At 44.1% G+C, this 11,628-nt stretch overlaps 1 pseudogene across 1 annotated transcript; it reads left to right on the top strand.

Annotated features, from left to right (window-relative positions):
* Positions 1-2,406: 2,406 nt before the first annotated feature.
* LOC310837100 (ATP synthase F(0) complex subunit C3, mitochondrial pseudogene) lies at positions 2,407-3,742 on the top strand (annotated as a pseudogene). The gene is made up of 3 exons: positions 2,407-2,474; positions 2,996-3,207; positions 3,600-3,742. The product of its transcript is annotated as an ATP synthase F(0) complex subunit C3, mitochondrial pseudogene (transcript).
* The last annotated feature ends 7,886 nt before the right edge of the window (positions 3,743-11,628 follow it).

Below are 11,628 nucleotides of genomic sequence, written 5' to 3' on the forward strand. Positions count from 1 at the left end.
AAGTGTAAATGTCCCAAAGTTCTGTTTTATTATCTGGGTTATATGGATAACATTCTATAAAAAACACTTCCCTCCCCTGCAAAAAAAACCCCACTCATAAATGCAGTTAACTTGCAATTATGCTTTCCTTTTTGGATCCTGATTTCCACTGAAGTCTTAAAGAACCAAAAGGTATTTGCTCATCCCTAGTTAATGTCTGCAGAGCTGCACCACCTCCCCTTATAAATGAGAAATATCCGTTTCTGTGTCTCTGGAGAAACCATTAGGAGAGGCGTGGTTCAGATGCTTCCTTGGGATGTTTGGAGCCCTGGGTACATCATCAGTACCAGTTGCTGGGAACTGCAGCAGGGGAGGGTGATCTTGTGTTCCTGTTTGCGGTTTTCCCATTGAGGCATCTGGTGTGGATAGGATGCTGGGTAGGATGTGCCACTGGTCTCACCCAGCAGGGTTCTGCTTATGTTATGTTGTTCTGCTTGAATGCTTCCTGCTGGTTTCCTGCACGCATCTAGTGAATGCTGGTGTAGATGGGCCACTGACCTGATTCAGCAGGATCTTCTTATGTTCTTACAGGTAGTGGCCAGGAGTCATTCTACGGGTTCCTCTTCCCAGGAAGAATATGAAAACAGACACCCTCCTCTTCTGTGTTTAACAAGTTTAATGGGGGTTGGGAAATGATATTTAAATATGCAATTCCGCATGCTAGGTTTGGGGGGGGGGGTTGCTCATCACTTTGCAGTGGTATAGGAAAGATAAGAACATAAAATGTGCAGAGGGAGGGGTAGCCAGTGCCACTGAAGACAGAATCAGGATTCAAGATGACCTTAAAGGATTGGACAGCTGTGAGAAAACTGACTTAATGAATTGCAATAGGGACAGGTTCAGCACTTCGGCAGGAAGAACCAGCTGCACAAATGTAAGATGGGGGACAGCTGGCTTGCCAGTAGTAATTGTGAAAAGAATCTAGGGGTCTAAGTAGACCACAAACTTCACATGAGTCAACAGTGTGATAACAGCAGCAAAAAAAGCTATTGCTGTTCTAAGTGCATCAACAGTAGTTAGTGTCCTGATTAAGGAAAACAATAGTACCACTCTATTGTGCCTTGGTCAGACCCTACCTAGAGTCCTGTCTCCAGTTCTGGGTGCTACAATTTAGGAAGGATATTAACAAGCTGGAATGTGTGCAGAGGAGGGCAACCAAGATGATCACAGGTCTGGAAACCAAGCCTTATGAGGGATAGTTGAGGGAGTTGGGGAAATTTAGCCTGGAAAAGGAGAGGAGATATGAAAGCCATCTTCAGATATGTAAAGGCATGGAGGATGGAGCAAGTTTGTTTTCCCCTGCTCCAGAGGCTAGGACCTGAACCTGTGGATTCAAATTTCAAGAAAAGAGGTTCTAACTAAACATTAGGAATAACTTTTGGGGGGGTAAGAGCTGTTCAACAATGGAACATCTCCCTAGGGAGGTGGTGGACTCTCCTTCCTTGGAGGTTTTAAAGAAGAGGTTGGATGACCACCTGTCATGGATGCTTTAGTGAAGATTCCTGCATCGCAAAGGGTTGGGATATATGACCATCAGGGTCCTTCCAACTGTACAGTTCTATGATTCTATATGTTAACTTCATTCTCTCTCTCCCTGCTCCCCCCCCCCCCCAGAAGGTGGCAGCTCTTGAAGCTTCTGAGTTTCTGCCAAGACCAAATGCTTTTTCATAAGCTGGCATGTCTTGTGGAGGCTGAGCCAGGGGTTTCCAGAGTAAAGATGCCAAAAAGTCGAAGGGGTTCTGATTCTGCTTAGCACAAAGCTAAGTTCAGATGAGGCAACATGAGAGCTCAGAGTCCAAACATCATTGAAATGCAGACAGCAAATGTATGAGCCAGTGCAAAGTGGCCTTCTGTGCCATCCAAGCATGTTTCACTGGAGGAGAAATTCTCCACTCTTCGTCTAACTACAGCTTCATTCATTTACAGTGTGCTGACAGGTGGACAGAGATTCCCCAGTGAATCTCCTCCTGAATAGAATCACAGAATTGTAGAGTTTGAGGATACTCCAAAGGTCATCAAGCCCAACCCTCTGCAATGCAGCAACCACAGCTAAAGAAACCTTTTGCAAATAGCCATCTGAGCACTGTTTGAAAACCTCCAGTGAAGGGGGGCCACCACCTTCTGAGGGAGTTTGTTACACTGTCAAATGGCTTACCTCAGAAGTCCTTCTGAGATAGATCCATCCACCCCCACCACTCCCACTGGCATCCATCTCCATTGGACATCTCAGCCCACCCACTCTAAGAGCACAGCTGGCAAGACTCCTAAAACTTTCCTTTCTCCTCCCCTGTTGCAAGTGAGATGGTGCAGCCTTGGGTCCCCCCAGACTATGTAGCCCCCCATTGCTCTGCCCGCTTGCCCGAATTCATGTTTGCCTGTGTCAAGCTTGCCACTGGGTCCTTCTCTTTGATGTGTACTGGATCAAGAATTCTATTGTGTTGAACCAAAGGTGAACTGTTCCGGAAGCTTTGCTAACGCCATCTTGGTACTCAAGATAACCCCACAATTAATTGGTAGTTGTTGTAGCAATGAGCTCATATATGTTTATACTCTCTTGCTTTGATATAAGTTAATTGGCTTGCTTTGATGTTATCCTTATCTGCGGGGTTTGGGGTGCTGGGCTCTGAGCCCAGAAAGGGGAGCTATCTCTAAGCTTTGAGTATTTGCCACCTATGCCGTCATCTGGCCAGATGAAGCGATGGGAACTCATAGATAAAGTGATGTATGCAGCTTTGTGTATAAATAATGTATCCACAGTAGCTTGGGCACGGACATCATACATGTGTAATGGCTAGGAGACCTGGCAGGCTGTACTGTAAGTCTACACCTTTCTGTAGTCAAGCACTAGAACTGATCACTGGTGTTTGGGACATCCATCTTTGGTATACCTGCACTCAGTGACTCCCACAAGTCCTCTGTTGGGCCTATGGTTCAGAACATCTATACATCTATACAGACCAATTTCTTCAACGGTGTTGTCTAGGCCAGAAGCCAGGACTGAAGAGGGCAGCACAACTTTCCTTACTGGTGCAGACAGTCAACTAACACTAAGGGAGTTTCAAGCTAGTGCTTTCAGCAGAGACATTGGCATGGCTGCCAAATTTATTGGTGCTGCCACAGTTGGAGTGGTCGGTTCCAGTGCTGGTGTTGGAACAGTCTTCAGGACTGGCAAAACTGACATACAAGCTATGGGACAAGGATAACTGTGACTTTAAAGATGAATGGGAACCCTTTACAAAGTATTTGAAGATGAAACAAAGCGAACTGGACTCCAGTTTTAAATAAACATTGGCTGGTTTTGAATAAACATTCACAAACATTTTATTGATAATTATCACTTAAATAGCTTGAGGATCTATACAACTGTGTAACATGCAGAAAACAGCATTTTTAGAGAAATCAAAGAATGGAACTGAGGGAAGTTGGGGGGTGGGGGTGAGTGGGTTCTGTGGGGGAGAGAGGAAAAAAGGGGGAAAATAAGGATGATATGTTTCTGGATAATATGTTTTTTTAAAAATTTTGAATAAAAAAGTAATTTAAAAAAAAGGAACAATCTTCAGGAGTGTTAATTATGGGCTATGTCAGAAATGCTTTTCCGAAGCAGCAGCTATTTTCATATGCTATTGTGGGATTTGCCCTGTCTGAAACCATGGGTCTCTTCTGGATGATGATGGTAGCTTTCTTGATTCTTTTTGGCATCTAAAGAGATCTGTTTCTAAGGTTGGCATTAATGCAATCTGATTCTGTGAATCTGGGTTTGGAAAATGTTTATCTTGGAATGTAAACTACTTCCAAAGCAATTTAATTAAAGATGTTAGCAAGTTTGAACTCGGGCTGGGGAGGTGGGAGAGTCCTTCCTTTCTGGCCATTTGAATCCATCAGTTTGGGTCCTCCCCTCTTGAGCAGCCAACCATCTTCCATGCAATGGCTCTTCAGACATTTGGAAATAGCCAGCAGATCACCTCTCAGTCTCCTCTTCTCCATGCTAAACACCCCAAACTCCCTCAACCATTCCTCCTAAGGTTTGGTTTCCAGACCATCATCTTGGTCACCCTCCTCTGCACACCTTCCAGCTTGTCAATATCATTCTTAAATTGTGGTACCCAGAACTGGACACAGAACTCCAGGCAGGGTGTCACCAAAGCAGAACAGAGTGGTGCTATTCCTTCCCTTGATTTGGAGACTAGACTTCTGTTGATGCAGCCTAAAATTTCATTAGCTTTCCCCCTGATGCTTCACAGTGTTAATTCATGTTAAGCCTGTGGTCTCCTAAGATCCCTGGATCCTTTTCACATGTACAGCTGTCAAGCCAGGTGTCCCCCATCCTATATTTGTGCCACTGGTTATTCCTGCCTTACATATATCCCTTAAATTCATTTCCTTAGCTGCTTAACTGTTTCATCTCAGCCCTCAGTTATTTATTTAGTTAAACATGTGTATTCTCATGTCTCCCCTACTTTCTGAAGCAGTGAGTCAAGGCCAAAATATGGAAAAGAACTAAGAAGAAGAATCTCCCCCCAGGTGAATTATATAAAGCACATCCCACTTGGATCCAGACCAGCTGATTTGTTCCCACCTGCCATGGAGGGCGCGTGGTTAAGTCAATTAATGAAAAGTTTGATCTTGATCTGCTTTGTAGTTAATGGCAAACACCACCGGGGAGCTTTAATATTCATCCCTGGCTTTGAAGATGAAGAGCATCCTCTGTAATGAGAAAGTCTCATTACAAGATGTTCCATCTTGGATAGGAGGCCCTTAGTTGTGATTATTGCATTGCATGGGGTTGGGCTAGATGACATTTTAGCGTCCCTTCCAACTCTACAGTTCCATGATTCCTCCCAACTTCAAGACTCGCCATTCTTCTACTGCCTTCCTAAGGTGTGTCCCCAACCTGTCCCCTTTATTTATTTGAATTTATTCAACAAGATGGTGACACAATAGTTACCCCCCTTTGCCTCCTTTTGGAAATGAAGGCAGTCCAGGAAATGAAGGCATTAGCTGGAGAGCTTTTTAATTAAAATCATCTTGTTTCCTGATCAAAGATTAAAGGAAGGAGGAGATTCTGCACAGCAGGAGTAAACATATTCCCTTCTTGTGATGAGCATTGTCCTTTTGAAAGCATGCTTTTATTGTTCTCTTACTGCTTCAGCACCTCACAATCTGCTCTTGGGCTAGGGGGCAGCCTCTAGGGGCCAGAGTCTGGTGGGGAGAGTCCCTGTAGGCAGCATGGAGACAGCTCTGTAGGATGACCCTGAGTCCTAGCTCCCATCTGATGCATTGTTGGAGGTTGGGCTAGATGATCCATAGGGACACACTTCCAACTCTACAATCCTGTGAGTCTATGATGCTGGAAGGCGGTGGCCTTTCCTTCACTGGGCCAGTGGCCCACCTAGTCCAACACCCTGTTCTCATAATGGTCAACCAGATACCGATGGGAAACCCAAAAGCAGGATTAGAGTACCAGAGCACTCAGCCCTCCTGTTGTTTCCAGAAACTGATATTCAGAAGCATGGCTACCTCCAGATATGGAGGGTAGAACATAACCATTGTGGCTTGTAGCCATCAATAGTCCACTCCTCCATGAATTACCGGTAGTCTATCCTTTTTTTAAAGCTGTCCAGGCTGGTGGCTGTCACTGCCTCTTTCAGGAGCAAGTTCCAGAGCTGAACTATGAGCTGTGTGAAGGACTTAACTTTTCCCTGTCCTGAATCTTTTAACTTTCAGATTTCTAGGATGTCCATGAGTCCATCTTATGACAGAGGGAGAAAAGTGTTTCTTTATCTACCTTCTGCATGCCATTCATGATTTTATAAACTCCTACCATGTCACCTCTTCCCCACCTTTTCTCCAGACTAAAAGGTCCCAAATGTTGCAACCTTTCCTCCCAAGGGAATTACTCCATCCCTTTCATCATTTTGGTTGCCCTTTTCTGAACCTTTTCCAACTCTACAATATCCTTTTTGAGGTGATGTGACCAGAATTGTACACAGTATTCCAAATGCATCCTAGGTTTGTATAACAGCATTACGACACTGGCAGTTATATTTTCAGTTCCTTTCCTCTTAATCCCTAGCACTGAACCAGCCTCTTTCATGGCAGTCACACACACTGGATCAACGTCTTCAGTGAACAGTCCACTATCCCCCTCAAGGTCTCATTCCTGGCCAGTCACTGACAGTTCAGACACCATCAGTGTATATGTGAAATCAATAATTCTTTTTTTCAGAATCCTGCCTTTTTTTGAGTGGTCCTGTTTTGTGAATGAATGATTTTGCTGCTGCAGAACATCTTGCCTTTTTAAAAAAAAGTTTTGTTATTTGATTTTATAAAACACACGAGATAGTTATAACAATGCATACAAATTAAAAGCTAAAAAACCAGAACTGTAAAATGGGCACATAAAATGAGTGCAATTGCATATTATGAAGTGCAAGTAAAAAACCATAGAATCATAGAGATGGAAAGACCCCAAAGGGTCATCTAGCCCAACTCCTTGCTATACAGGAAGGAGATTTCCAGATTTGTCAGGATTGTGATGAGGCTTGTCTTGGAAATGATGCTTGCACTGTATATGTAATAAAGGAATGCCAAATCCTATAGTAAGCATTTGAAGACTTTAGTAGTCCTTGTTGAAACCTGAAATTACCGGTATGCATAATTTTCTCCACAATTAGATCTATTGCACAGTGAGTTGTACCAAGCATGCAGTATAAGATTTAGGGCTGTTTTCAACTGGGTTGCAATGACTGTTCAAGCTGCCAAGATCATATATGTGACCACTTCTTTTGATACTATATCTACATTGGTATCTTCAAAAATATTAAATCTGGAGAACAAGCAATGATTTCTTTAGTAATATTTATCATTTTCATCAAAATTAAATTCCAAAGATCTTGCACCAACTTACATCCCCACCGTAAATGATAATATGTATCAAGTTTATCGCTATCCCTCCAACAATTAGGTGATAAATTGCTTTTGACATCTGAAAAGGACCCCTTGCTTTGATAGAAAACATGAAGGAAACCAAAGGCTTTTGAACCTCTGAATAAATGTGCTCCATGGGCAGATAAGACCCTGAGTTAACTCCTCTTGGCTGTTAGCTAAGTCTTTGAGAAAGGTATATATGATGGGGATTTTCTCAAAGCCTGTTTGGTCCTCAGGAATGGACAAGGTGGGAACCAGCTGTTATTGGTCCAAATGAGAGCCTTTTAGGTCTGTGAATTGTAGGGTCATTGATGAGAACCATGTTGATTGAGGTTTCACAGCTACTGTGTGCTCCAAATCCATATTGCTTATACCCTTGCCCCCTACAAACCCTTTGTCAAGATGTTTCCAATCATCAAACCAGCATCTCATTACCATAAATAACTGCCCTGTCCCGTCTGGGAGATGTCAAACTGCACCGAGCAGAAATGCCAGTTGCTTAATGGAGGTCAGAGGGAGTTGCAATGGGCTTCCTGCCCAACTACCTCATTGGGGTTAGGATTCTAGAATTGTAGAATTGGAAGGTACCCACAGGGGTCATGTAGTTCAACCCCCTGCAGTGCAGGAATCATGGCTAAAGGATCCCTGAAATATGGCTATCCAATCTCTGCTTAAAAGCCTCCGAAGGAGAGTCTGCCACCTTCTGAATGGGTCTGTTCCACTGGCAAGCAGCTCTTTCAGAAAGCTCAGCATTCGCTACTCATGCCAGCTAGGGAAATATGGATGCCTTGATTTGTATTGGTGTGTCACAATTTCTTTCTTTTATTATTTATTGTTGGTTTGCTTTGTATATATTATGATGTAATACCCTGCTACCACACATTTGGGTATTTGTGGTAATATCTGTATATCTATCTATCTATCTATCTATCTATCTATCTATCTATCTATCATCTATCTACCATATCTATCATCTATCTAGCTGTCCATTTACAATGCAGCACCATCCTCCCTGTTGCTTGCAGTTGACCCCTGTCCTGCAGGGTAAGGCAGAGAGAGAGGAGACTGATTAACAGTGATTTCTGCATTGCATGGGGTAGGACTAGATGACTTTTGGAGCCCTTCCAAGTCTACAGTTCTATGAGTTTATAACTGGAATTGGCTGTGTCTACCATTCCCTCCTGCCATCTTTCTTCTTCTCTCCTTCCTTCTCTTGTCTCCCCAATTCCCTTCCTGAGATGGATGGCTACTCTCCCATCTAGGCTTCTGACACCTTTACTGCCTCCCCTCCACCCACCAGTGTGAGGCACCTCCCTTATCCTGGCCCTGATCTTGCTGAACCCTGGAGTTTGACCCTTGCTAGTCACAAAAGTGTGGAAATTTGGGAGTCGGAGAAGACCTCTTCCATGCCACTCAAAGGGAGTGTCATCAATGAGCAATGGAGCTGCCATTTTCCTGCCACACCAAGGTGAGCTCTCCAGCAGTCGAAGCAAGAACCACTTTGGCTGCTGTTGATTTCACAGTGTGGTGTACTGGTTAGAGTGTCAGACTAGGGCTTAAGAGAAACCAGGGTAAGGGAATCCTTCTCCATGCAGTAAATAGTTACAACTATGGAACTTATTCCCCTAGGAGGCAGTGATGGTCACCAATTTGAATGGCTTTAAAAGAAGATGGAGCAAATACATGGAGTAGGCTGTCAATGGCTGCTAGCCATGTTGGCTTGGCTCTGCCTCCATAGTAAGAGGCAGCCATGCTTCTGGATGCTGGAAATCACAGGAGGGGAGAGGGCTTTTGTGGGTTTCCTATAATGGGCACCTGGTTGGCCACTGTGAGACCAGGATGTTGGATTAGATGGGCCACCAGTGTGGAAATTTGGGAGTCTGAGAAGACCTCTTCCATGCCACTCAAAGGGAGGGTCATCAATGTGCATATATTTTATATGTTTTTGTGATGTTGATTTGATCAGAAAAGTTGGTAACGTCATAAAGGACATGAGTGGCTCTGAGGAAGAGGACAGACGCCTCTAGTGTGCTCAACTCTCTTTAAAAAAGTGTCATTTGTTTCCAGTGTCAGAGGAAAGAGCGAGGAAGCCATTGGTAGAGGGAATAAGAAGAGATATTAAAACATTCAATCAGAAGTTGGCAACATGCTGTCAGGTTTATGGACCGAGCAGGGAACAAAGGCTTTACATTTGGAAATAAATAAAAATGAATGAGGAAGGAAGATTCATGAATATTTTACCATAAATCTACATAACCCTAGATGCACCCCGAAAAAAGGGGAAAAAAGCATAGTAAATGTGTCAGGCACTGACAGCTTTCCTGGTGGTATTAAAGAGAAGCTGAAATAGGGGCCAAATTAAAAGACTGGTGGGGGTGGAGAACTGCTGATAAAAAAAAGGGAATTCATGCAATCAAGCTGGCATTTTTAGTGTAGGGGACTTATGCAGAAGCTTACAATTCTATTATTCATTGGAGGTTTTCCAACAGAGGTTGGATGGCCACATGACAGTGATTCTTTAGCTGTTATTCCTGCATTGTATGGGGTTAGACTGGATGACCCCAAGGTGTACGTTCCAACTCTGTAATTCTATGATTTTGAGAGCCAAGTGGGAGTCCAATAGCAATCCTGAAACCCCGATAGCCAGAGGTCCAACTTCTTAGTTGGGCACATGTAGCGGCAGCATCAGAGATTCAGGGATCATGTGACCATTCAACAACTTTGGAGAGATCCCACAGAATCTGTATTCAGGGGAGTTTCCCCCTTTTAACTCCCCTAACAATCAGAATGTGTCTATAGCTTAGAGATGAAGACCGCCATGAGCAAATCTTTGCCAGATGTCTTTGTTCCAATTAAGGCAGAAGAAAAGGATTTGTCAGGGAAGGGGGAGGGAGAAGGCAATTAATTAGTGGAGATCACAGGAGGTATGGGAGAAAATGGAACATGACCTCACCTGCGTGTGTAATGAGACTAATAAGTGGAAGACTCAGACTTCCATGGCCTCCTTTTGGGTTTCCCTTCTATTTGTGGGCCCCTCTTGAGGCAATTAGGATTCATGTTGGATTATAGACTCATAGAATTGTACAGTTTGAAGGGACCCCAAGGATCATCTAGACCAGCCCCTTGCAGTGCAGGAATCACAGCTCAACAATCCCTAACAGATGGCCATCTAACTTCTGCTTTAACACCTCCAACTAGAGAGAGTCCACCGCCTTCTGAGGGAGTCCGTTCCACTGTCAAACAGCTCTTACCCTCATAACAAAATTCCTAATGTTCCCTTGGAATCTCCTTTCTTGTCGTTAGAATCCATTGGTTCAGGTCTTGCCTTCTGGAACAACAGGAAACAAGCTTGCTTCATCTTGCAGCTAGTTGGTGCATGAAGGGGTAAAGGACTACAGAACTGTATTGGTAGATAGTCAATGCTAGGTCATGCATCCCCCTCCTCTGGAGAGGGAGGAAGTGAAGCCTTTCTACTCCCCCCCCCCCTCGTCATCATGTAACCAATGAAAGATGACTTGTGTAAGCTTATTCCTGACCTCACAGCACAGGTTTTGGAACTATATTCTGTACTTTCTACCCAAGAATATTTTGCCTGTGTTTCTCCTTGTAGCTGCATGGAACAACACATGTATCAGACCTTGAATCTGTAAGCATTTTAAACTTATTTAGCAGTGTGTGATCTGTTCCTCGCAAAAGGGGTAGAAGGAGGGGATTAAAAACAAGTCTAACCAGTTATATTCCCAATGCTTCACTGTGATGCTTATTTTTGTGAGTTTATTACTCTGCTACTGGAGCGCTTTACTGGGGTGTATAGGGTGTTAGGCGAGGGATAGTACTTCTGATGTAGGACACGTCATGCTCCTTCTAGGGTAGTTTGGTCCCCAATCTGCACTCAGCTCTCACCTGTGGCTCCCAAAAGCTGTCAGCAGGTGACAGCAGCTTCGACTGACCAGCTAAACCAGGTAGCCAATGGGTCTCAAATCCTTGATGAGTTAGGGACTTCCTCTGCATGCAGAGACAGGCTCTGGCAGATTGCGCAGATGAGACCAATAGTGGGTCAAATGGTCAGGAAGGCAGTTTCTGTACATGGTGTAGAGAAGTGAGGGGCTGACTGAGCTCATCAACCTGTGAAGGAAGCCCTCACAGTATAGAAGGAAAACTCTGATCCTAAACCTCCACTGCCTTGTTGCTTACCTTGGGAGAAGAAAGGGCTAAGGAGTAAACCCTACACAAGTCCAGAGTAGAATCCCTAAGATGATGGGATGGCACCTTGTATGTCTCCCTTTAGTAACTTCTGCAGCCAAGCTGGTGCCAAACATATTGCTCTGTTTTCCTCCGGACCACATCAGAGGGGCTGAGAGGAAGGTCTTGTTGTCTGAACAGCCAAGGACTTCCATACATACTGCCCAGGCTTGCACCCCAGAGAGTCACTTTGGTGCTGCTAATGCAGCGGTTTGGCTACACTCCCCAATTGGAACCTCCATTGTTTCTTGAGACAGTCAGATTCCAACAACAACTGTGCAAAATCCAGGCACTTTTGTTATTTACTTACACACGGTCATGTGGGTCCACAAGGACTCATATATTTAATTTCCTCCCATACATCTTCCATGTGACAGCTCTTCAGATATCTAAAGATGGTTCTCATGTCACCTCTTGGTC

Source organism: Podarcis gaigeae (genome assembly GCF_964106915.1).
Source record: "Podarcis gaigeae genome assembly, chromosome: Z".
Taxonomy (NCBI): Eukaryota; Metazoa; Chordata; class Lepidosauria; order Squamata; family Lacertidae; genus Podarcis; species Podarcis gaigeae.